This window comes from Periophthalmus magnuspinnatus, chromosome 14 (assembly GCF_009829125.3).
Source record: "Periophthalmus magnuspinnatus isolate fPerMag1 chromosome 14, fPerMag1.2.pri, whole genome shotgun sequence".
Taxonomy (NCBI): domain Eukaryota; kingdom Metazoa; phylum Chordata; class Actinopteri; order Gobiiformes; family Gobiidae; genus Periophthalmus; species Periophthalmus magnuspinnatus.
Genome location: NC_047139.1, coordinates 5,218,582 through 5,230,162, shown reverse-complemented (window position 1 = coordinate 5,230,162; position 11,581 = coordinate 5,218,582).

The following is an 11,581-nucleotide window of genomic DNA, read 5'->3' as shown; positions in this document are numbered from 1 at the left end:
ATTTATTTTATTTATTTTATTTATTTTATTTATTTTATTTATTTTATTTATTTTATTTATTTTGTTTATTTTATTTATTTATTTATTTATTATGTATTCATTTATTTATTTTAATTAATTAATTTATGTATTTATGTATTTATTTCATTTATTTTATTATTTATTTATTTATTTTTATTATGTTTTTTATGTATTAATTTATTTTACATTTTTTTAATTTTATGATACACTATGCAATCAAATCCTCAAATAAATAAATAAAAAATAAATAAATATAGAAAAAAAAATTGTAAAATAAATGATGAATGAATGCGTTTGATTTTTATTTATTTTTTTCCTTTATATTTTTTTCTTAACATGTTTATTCATTCCCACACACAATGGCGCTAAGTTCTTTATAGCTGCAGTTGCCCCGGGGCTGACTGACTCCGTCCACCCCCACCCACACCCACACCCACCCACACTACGTTCACAAAGACGCAGTGAAGTGTCTTGCCAAAGGACATCACAGCAAAACGCCGCCCAGAACTAAAACCCAACGTGAGGCGAACATAATGATTCATTTGCTTTGGCGAGTTAATCCAACAGATGTCCCGTGTAACTCACTCTCTTTACAGAACTTGGGACCTGTCCACCGCATATGATTCATTACACGGGAATCGGATCTTTACCAACAAAGGGTGCAGCCAGAACAATTCCCAGTGACTCCGGTGCGTTTTGTCGTCATGTGGGAGGTTGATACATGAGCGAGAATTTTAAAAAGTACATTTAAAAAGGTCTCCTGTTGGTGATGATGGAGAGGCTGAGGCGGTTCTCGATTCTGCTGCTGAGGTGACGGTGAACACGGCTGAAAACGAGAGGAAGGAGGGGAGAGGGAGTGCATTTATTGACTGGTGGAGACAAAGATGGTGATTGGCTGCAGACGCTGGGGAGATATGGGAACTAAGGAAGTGCAGTTCATGATAAAACACGATAATACATGATAATACACGATAATACATGATAATACACGATAATACACGATAATACACAATAATACACGATAAAACACAATAATACACGATAATACATGATAAAACACGATAATACACGATAATACACGATAATACACAATAATACACGATAATATATGATAATACACAATAATACACGATAATACACGATAAAACACAATAATACACGATAATACACAATAATACACGATAATATATGATAATACACAATAATACACGATAATACACGATAATACACGATAATACACGATAATACACCATAATACACCATAATACACCATAATACACCATAATACACCATAATACACCATAATACACCATAATACACCATAATACACCATAATACACCATAATACACAATAATACACAATAATACACAATAATATCCATAGACAAGAAAAAAGTGAAAAGAACTATTGAGTATTTGAAGGTTTGCTGTGGGTTAATCAGGTGCATATTTGCTATACCTAATGAACATGATTTTATTTGTAATATTTTTCTGAAACTTCTTAAAAGTAAATAATAAAATAAAAAAATAATAAAATATATTAATAAAATAAACTAATAATAATAATAATAATAATAATAATAATAATAATAATAATAATAATAAAAATAATAAAAATAATAAAATATATTAATAAAATAAATAATAATAATAATATAAAATGTTCAGGTTTTAAATATGTTGTGTGAGTGTTTGTCCACTGATCTGGAGGTTGGTGGTTTGAATTCCACTTCAACAGATGAAAGCTGTTGTTGTGTCCTTGGGCAAGAGAGTTTTGAGTGTGTTAAAGGTTTTTACAATGTTTTTTATTTTGTTTATTTTTTTCATAGACATAAAAAAGTGAAAAGAATGGGCTATTGAGCATTTGCAAAGACAACTACATATGGGCTAATGAACATGATTTTATTTGTAATATATTTATGAAACTTCTTTTAAAAAATGAAATAAAAAATACAAAATACAAATAATAAAAAAAAATAAAAAAAAAAAAAAAAAAAATAATAATAATAATAATAATAATAATAATTGAGGTTTTAAATATTTTGTGTGAGTGTTTGTCCACTGATCCGAACATTGGCAGTTCGAATCCCGCTTTTGACATAAACATCATTGGTAAAGCGAGGTTGGCGGTGCGATTCCAGCTCCCACAGATGAATCCTGTCATTGTGTCCTTGTGCAAGACACTTAACCCACCTCACCCAGTGTCTGTGTGCACTGGTGTGTGAATGTGAAGGTGGAAAATTGCTAAATGAAATCTGATCTTTTACCATTTTTCCTTTATGAACACAGCCGATTAACCTGGACCAAGTCTTTAAACGTGTAATATTTAAATTTTGCAAACATTCCAACCGTTAAACTGTCTAGTCTTCTTGTCTCAAACTCACTCACAGCTTGAGCGATCCGCCATTTCATTAACGGTCACACACGTTGACCCAGACACCGTATTACCATCACAACAGCTGTTTTTACACAGGCTTCCATACAAGTGCCATATCTGACCCCGATGCAACGCCAGTGCCCCTCTCTCCTGCCTGTGCGAGACCGCTGACCTGATTTACACACAGGGCCATTGATGAGAGCGGACAGAATAAAGAGACTCCTCCTACGAACAGGTTTAGCTCGGCACGCAAGTCAACGGGGGATAAGCATCTATGTACTCACAACATACACATGGAAATACACAGCACATGGCTTAATCCAGTCTATAGCATGCAGCTGGAAGTATTATGAGATGGCTACACTGGGAGCAAAGAGGAGCATGGGTAATCTCTGCCTTTACGTGATATCACATTTGTATAGAGAGGATTGTGTTGTATTGTAGTTGTTCGATGTATCGCAATCGGGGGAAAGGGACACTAAAATGCACAAGTGTTTTAATCTCCGCGTGGATGGACCCCTGGTGGTTAATGAGAGGGAGGAAGTTGATGAATAAAAAAAAAAATATATATATAAATAAAAATAAATAATAAATAAAAATAAATAATAATAAATAATAAATAAACAAATGCATAATAATAATAATAATAATAATAATAGCAATAACAATAATAATAATAAATAATAATAAATAAAAATAAATAATAAATAAACAAATGCATACATAATAATAATAATAATAATAATAATAATAATAATGACAATATTAATAATTGTATAATAATAATAATACTCATAATAATAATGACAATAATAATAATAATAATATTAATATTAATTAATAATTGCATAATAATAATAATAATAATAATAATAATAATAATAATAATAAATACAATATTCCTGAGTAAGATAATTGCATTAAAGCAGATATATTTTGCTTGTGTCTGCTCTATAGTTATAATCCATCTTACTCGTGGATCATTATGGTATAATTTGTACATTTTAAATCACAATATTCATCTAAACTGACTTAATAAAAGTAATAAACCAGCTGATTTCCGTGTTAGAAAACTGCTGTGCCCAATGGGAGCTGACGTCGCCGTAAACGTTCATCACAACAAAGAGTCGTGTAGCTTTTGGTTCCTCTTATGGATCGCTGCAAATCACACTAACGAGTAGCAGATTTTTTTTATTAATTTGCAGCAAAATTACTATGCGACGCTGCTGAATCGGCCACAGACCAGCGTTGATGCAGGGAGTCATTCAAATTGTACTCACATTTAACACATCTTTGTCAGATTATATTTAGGTCTGTGTCACAATACGATGTGATGTTATTCAGGTTACAAAGGTAGAATCTCTTCACTTTGTAGTAAAAAAAACCTTCCCGATCAACTGGGCCAGTTTAGCAGGAGGCATGAGGGCCAACAAAAATTGGTCTGAGGGCCGCATTTGGTCCCTGGGCCGTAGTTTGGACAGTCCTGGATTAAGAAAATAAAACTGTAGAACAAAGTAACACTGAAGTCACACTGGGCGTACGCTGATGGTGCTGAAAATGGAAGTTGAGCTGCAGAATGGCGTCTTGAAAATAAAGGATTAAAGATAAAACATCCACGAATCACTCCAGATACAACTCTGAGAGGGTAAACATGCTCTGAAAAGTTGATTTTGCAGAATAGGTCTGCTCTAATGTGTTCAATTACATTAAATAGAACTGGTGGAGGAGCTGCTGTGTTTGTTTGTTTTTTTTTTGCTGGTTACATCTTGGTGTGAGATCTGGACTTTGGACAGTGTTGACAGGTTTGGTCCTTTGTTAGTCCTGGTTTAGTCCTGGTCCAGTTTAATGCTAATTTTATGCACTTTTTGTGACCTGTTAGTACTTTCACTTTCACTAGTCACACTTTCACTGTAAAAAATATTCTCAAACAATACATACATGCTTCAAAATGATAAAATAAATAAATACATGAATAAAAATAGAATAAATATAACAGTAATTCAGTGGTTATTTCAGATTTGGGACTAGTGTGGTTCATTAATCGTGCACAATACTTCCTGGAAAACTGCTGCAGCTACATATGCAGTAAATAAATGTGTGAGCTTTGGATAACTTTTACCTGATTTTACTTTAACCCCTAAGAGCCCTGCACAAGAAACCCAGAGTGTGTGGACTTGTGTGTGTGAAATGGCAAACACATTTCTTGAATCTTTTTCCCCGGTGCAAGAAAATACTTCACTTCACATGGAAAATACTTGTTTATCCAGCACCTCCACTATTTCCTCGTTATTAAAAAATGAGGGTGGATTCTTTGGTACCTAGATTTTTTCACTTTGTCACTTTGAGGCAAAACAGGTCAAGTTTATTTGTACAGCACAATTGGCACAAAAAGTAATTCAAAGTGTTTTACAGAATAAGAAAGACATTAAAATCACACAAATCAAAACATAAATAATCACCGTTAAATTGACATTAAAGCAGAAAAGTGCAGAATAAACCCCTTTCAGTCGTATTCACAGATAAACAGAACAGTTTGAGTCTGGATTTAAACATTGTCAAAGTCGAGGTCTGAGTCACATCTTCAGGAAGAATGTTCCAGGTTTTAACTGCAGAAAACTGAAACACTGATTCAACATGTTTAGTCCTGGTTTAGTCCTGGTTTAGTCCTGGTTTAGTCGTGGTTTAGTCCCGGTTTAGTCCCGGTTTAATCCCAATTTGGTCCCAATTTAGTCCCGCTTTACTCCCAGTTTATTCCCGCTTTAGTCCTGGTTTAGTCCCTGTTTAGTCCCGCTTTAGTCCCGCTTTAGTCCCGGTTTAATCCTGGTTTAGTCCTGGTTTAGTCCCTGTTTATTCCCGCTTTAGTCCCTGTTTAGTCCTGATTTTGCCCTGCTTTAGTCCAGATTTAGTCCTGGTTTAGTCCCGATTTAGTCCTGATTTACCGCTGCTTTAGTCCAGATTTAGCCCTGGTTTAGTCCCTGTTTAGTCCAGATTTAGTCCTGCTTTAGTCCAGATTTAGTCCTGCTTTAGTCCAGATTTAGCCCTGGTTTAGTCCCTGTTTAGTCCAGATTTAGTCCTGATTTAGCCCTGCTTTAGTGCAGATTTAGTCCTGCTTTAGTCCAGATTTAGTCCTGGTTTAGTCCCGATTTAGTCCTGGTTTAGCGCTGCTTTAGTCCAGATTTAGTCCTGATTTAGTGCTGCTTTAGTCCAGATTTAGTCCTGCTTTAGTCCCGATTTAGTGCTGATTTAGCGCTGCTTTAGTCCAGATTTAGTCCTGGTTTAGTCCTGATTTAGTCCTGGTTTAGTCCTGATTTAGTCCTCACTCTGGGCACCAGCAGGACGCTCATCCCTGACGTCCTCAGAGTGTGAAACGGCCTGAGAGACTTTCTGTCTGTGCTTGTTCTTCCTGGTTCTCGTCTGGATAATGCAGCTACATCATTTACATTAATTTAGTTGTATTCATTTGAGTTACACAATACACATGATTGCACTGCATACATTTGTGTCTAAATCATTTCTTCCTCTGCAGCAGACGTGAGGTGGGCCTGGTGCTTTAATGGCCTAAGTGGCTCAAGAATAAGTCATTTAAAACGTCATTATGCTTTATACTTCACTTTTTCAATATATGACTTAATGACATGTATTAAACTGCATCTGTCCATCAGTCACTCTGGACAATATCACGCTCGCTTCAGCCGCTTCACTTCAGCCGCTTCACTTCAGCCGCTTCACTTCAGCCGCTTCACTTCAGCCGCTTCACTTCAGCCGCTTCACTTCAGCCGCTTCACTTCAGCCGTGCCTCTGTATGCTAATGCAGATGATTACAGGCGACTCCAGTTCGTTTGAATGGCTCTGTGTTAATAAAGGAAGTCGTATCTCATAAGACTCAAAGTGGATGTCCTCATAAACTGTCCTTTATTACAAGTACTGCTGTCAAAATACACGAGTACATCTGAAATACTGACGTACCATCTACAGTTAAGTACTGTTTTACCATAAGACTCTACTGATGATGTTGTCCTGGTTTAGTCCTGGTTTAGTCCTGGTTTAGTCCTGGTTTAGTCCTGGTTTAGTCCTGGTTTAGTCCTGGTTTAGTCCTGACTTAGTCCTGATTTAGTCCTGATTTAGTCCTGGTTTAGTCCTGGTTTAGTCCTGGTTTAGTCCTGGTTTAGTCCTGACTTAGTCCTGGTTTAGTCCTGGTTTAGTCCTGGTTTAGTCCTGGTTTAGTCCTGACTTAGTCCTGGTTTAGTCCTGGTTTGGTCCTGGTTTAGTCCTGGTTTAGTCCTGGTTTAGTCCTGATTTAGTCCTGACTTAGTCCTGATTTAGTCCTGGTTTCGTCCTGGTTTAGTCCTGATTTAGTCCTGGTTTAGTCCTGGTTTAGTCCTGGTTTAGTCCTGGTTTAGTCCTGGTTTAGTCCTGATTTAGTCCTGGTTTAGTCCTGATTTAGTCCTGGTTTAGTCCTGGTTTAGTCCTGGTTTAGTCCTGGTTTCATCCTGATTTAGTCCTGGTTTAGTCCTGACTTAGTCCTGGTTTAGTCCTGGTTTAGTCCTGGTTTCGTCCTGGTTTCGTCCTAGTTTAGAACTGGTTTAGTCCTGGTTTAGTCCTGGTTTAAGTACTGCTGTCAAAATACATGAGTACATTTGAAATACTAACCTTCCATCTACAGTGAAGTACTTTACTGATGATATAACTACTACAGAATTTCATAGATTTCATATAATTTCTGTTACTTTTATGATCAAAATAACTGTGTAAGTGAAAGTGAAACTAGAAAAGATCAGGTGTGTAGCTGGGTGAGAACCATATGGAAACAACTTCCTGTGTCCATATCAGTTGTTTGTCTACGGCTCAACATCAGAGAGTGAGAAGGAACTAGGTGCGGTATGAGTTTAAGTGGGCGGGGCTAACTGTTCAAACTAAAACAGACTTTCATTTCAATAAAACACAGTGTTGTATTTAAGATTTGGTAAAGAAGGAGCTGAGTCAAAAGGCGAAGATCTCGATTTACGGGTCAGTCTAAGTTCCTGCCCTCACCTGTGGACATGAGCTCTGGGTAACGGCCGAAATTAGTGACTGAGCGTGTGTCTGGGGTGAGGGAAGTCTGGGAGTCCCCGTGACCCGGCCCCGGATAAGCGGAAGAAAATGGACGGATGGAGGGATATTTAAGATTTTACAAAAAAAAAAAAAAACACGCCTTGTTTTTTATGTTTTTATTTTGGTAAAGTCTGTAATTTCACTTCCTAGTTGAACACGAGCAGCAGATACGACACAGGTAGAGGTAATTTCATAACTGTTACCTAGCAACCATTATGTTTACAAGGGTCAAAACTCGTCTGTTACACAATAGTTATGTTTTGACCAAGATAAATAAAAACCAACACCTTTATTTTGTTCAATTAAACTTTACACCGCCAGAAAAACACACTCCCTGTAAATGTTAATCCTCACAGCATTTTAGCTCCAATCAGCTGTGTTTATGTGTCAATGCTAACGCTAATGCTAATGCTAACATCTATTAAAACATTTAATTTTGTTGTTATGTTACATTTAATTAGTTATAAGGACGACCCAGTTATTTTTAGGTGTAGATTATTTCAGTCAGTGGCGTTATTTAAATATTTATTAGCCTCTGAAATTAGCTTTAGCATCGGAACTAGCGGGGTATCGTTACACATAGAGCCTAAATTTACGCGTTAATGACCTGGATAGAGGTATTTTGTTTTGAAACTCAACTTTGCTTCCTGGATTTTTGCATTTTTCCTCTCAACTTTTGTGTTTTTTTTCCTCCATAAACCGCCACTTTACTGATGCAAAACTGCGCGACATTTTAACCGCAGGCGCTATCCCACCAAACCGAGTCAGAATTTTCCAAAAAAAACTGCAAACATCTCATGCAATTTAGCTCCTCATCACAGAAAAACACTCAGCGCTAACTAATATCTGTCTGGTTATTCGAAATTACAAACTGTATTTCCACAATATTCTTTAATTCGCGCACTGAACCGAAAAAGACGAGCTGGTGGCAACGGATCTGTATTTGCTCTGCTCCAATCTTTCAGAACAATGCTCCTCAAACTGTGGTGGTCCAGCAATTCAATTAGACCAATTTGGGAAGCACAATTACTGCCGAAAGATAAGAAGCCATACATCGCAATCCGCAGTGCTCGGATGAAGGCGAAATCGCTGTTGTAGGAGTTTGTTAATTACTTCATTATTCCACAAAATAGGACTTAATTAAACATGGCATGATATGTGCGTGTCTTTTTGATGCTTTTGTGAGACTTTTGTTCTTGTTTTCGATGGAGACGGAGATGGGAGGAGGCGCTGGGAGATTATCGAGACTTGCAAAAAAAAAAAAAAAAAAAAAATGTTCTCCCAAAACTCGGCGACCTTGATGGGCGAGGAAGGCCGTCAGACGGATGGGGCAGGTGGAGACTTCGGCTGGTGTTGGTTGTTGCGCAGTTAAATCCCAAATGAGCGGGGAATATGTGCTGAATCTCCAGAGACTCTACGCAGGTTTGAGCGCGTGAGCCTGTACGGTGTGTAATGATTTTTGCATGAACATGTTTGAATGATGAATGATGCTGTGGGACCTGAATCCTGCACCGGGTCTATATAAACTTGAGTTATTTATGTTTTGTTTTGTTTTTTTTTTAGATAAAATATGGTTTAAATCCACAAATCAATGATATTAATAAATAAACTACAAATGTACAAGTTGTCCATAAAGTCTCTGTGCGATTTAAAAATGTAATTACAAAGATGATTGATAAAATATATTAAATAGATTTGTTCTGTTGTGGTTATAAACATTTTTAATCACATTGCATTTGTGTTGATTAAAGAGGCGTCTTTTTGAATGAACGTCTAAGAACATCACTTTCCACCACTTTCACCAAATATCGCCCCTGTGGATTTGTTTCTACGGGGCTAAGTTAACGATATCGTGTATCGAGCAAAGATATAAGACATTACTGAACTAAAACAAAAGATACAGATGTGTTTGTACAAACTGATGAGGCTCTGATAGATTGAACATGGAAACAAATCCAGTCCCGTCTTGATGAGGTAAAAAACTTAGCACAATAGAACAAGTCTGATTAACATGTATCTTATTTAATTTAGTTGTAATTGTAAAGAGACTTTATGGACCCTGTGTGTCTGTACAAATGTCTCAACAATGTTCAAATGTTTGAAGTTACTTCTGCACTTTGCCCTGCAGAGACAAAGTTATTAGAGAGAATATTAATATCTGTCAAACCTGTTGCTCACATTATCATGTGTCTGTGAGTCTAACTGTCAACTGGACAAATCGTTGCAGGAGTAAAGACGTTTTTCTGCTCATCCAAGCCGCTTCTTCTAGCTGTTTACAGTTTCAGTGTTTAGCTCCTCCTTCAGACAGATATAAGGCAGTGTAGTAATATAAGTAATCTGACCAGAACTGAAGAAGTGTCGAAACGTCTTCACTCCTACAACGATTTCCTCATTGGTCATCTGTCATTTACAAACAAAATGACATTTCTCTCACCTCATTTTCATGTTTCACTCACTGATTCTGTAGAAATCCACAATGTTTTCATGTCTCCTGTGAAATTATTTTCCTTTCTTTTTTCCTTGTAAGTAGAAATATTTGTTTTGATACGGACAGACCATGTGTGTCTTTGATTGGCTCGTCCACCTGTCAGTCACACTGTCGGGTTCTGTTCTGTTGCATGAAGAAAAGGTGCAGAGCCACAGGGATCGTTCTGTAGGTCTTTATTGTCGGTTACAGCAAGATAATCGACAATTAAGAGATTGTCGGTTATATTGTTATACTGAGATTGTACCAGGGTCTAACAGAGTCTAAAAGAATCTCACAGAGTCTCAGAGTCTCACAGAGTTTAAAAGAGTGTCACAGAGTCTCGCAGAGTCTCTCAGAGTCTAAAAGAGTCTAAAAGGGTCTCACAGAGTCTAAAAGAGTCTCACAAAGTCTAAAAGAGTCTCACAGAGTCTCACAGAGTCTCACAGAGTCTCACAGAGTCTCACAGAGTCTCACAGAGTCTCACAGAGTCTCGCAGAGTCTCTCAGAGTCTAAAAGAGTCTCACAGAGTCTAAAAGAGTGTCACAGAGTCTCAGAGTTTATACCTTTGTAAGAAATGAAGCCATATTACATTTATAAATTGTCCACATCACTCATCTGAACTCGGTGAGATGCAGCGGTGAACAGACTCACATCTTTGTAAAGTATTGAAGACGTGTGTGTTCTGGATCCCAGGCAACGCATATATACTATAAACTAAGACTGTATATATCCATTACATAACTCAAATTCACATTCTGTGCACGTCTAAAAGAACCATGTAAATAATAACATGTATTGTATGTATTGTATTTGTAATGTATTTGTGTTTATTCAGTGTGTTTTATGTTTTATGTTGCACTTTATCACCAAAATAATTTCCTAGTTTGTGAACTGTGATTCTGATTCTGATTCTGATTCTAAATATCCTGAACATACTGTATCTTCAACAGAGTGATTGAAAGTGGAGCCTGGGGGTGACAGAGACTCGTATCAACTCACAGCACAGGCAAGAAACAAAACAAGACAACAGTGATCCTCTTAGAATCCGATTATCTCCAACACTACACGACTACCTAAGGCACTTTTAGGAACTCTTTGATTACAATTGTGTGCGGTTTTATGGGCTGCAGCAGGAGTTTGTCCACTTAGAATGAGAAGGTCCGTCTTATTTATATTTAGGCTTAAAGTTTTGACCAGTTGTGCAGCAGAGAGAGGTCGGCCGTCGTCGGGGGATCACACGTGGGCGTTCAGGGAAGGGGTCATTTGCAGATAGAACCTTGTAATTCTGAAAAAAAAAGCGTAAATCTGCTCGAATTATAAGGTTCTACCGACAAAACATGCCCAAAACAAGAAGTTATACTCGATTGAGCAGCTTATTTACCTAAAAACAGAGAGAGAATACGTTTAAAAGTCAAGTGTGAAACATTTTCTTACCTGTTAACTAGACTACATCATCAGAACAAACAGACATAGGTTTTTAATGTCAGGTTTTTCATATTATCAGGTGTTACCGTCCAGATTTAATCCAGAGAAACTCTCACAATCGATGGTTTTACAGCCAGGAGATCCAACCAACGCATGACGACCGTATGTTCTGGAGTATAAGTCGAACTTTTTTTTCATAG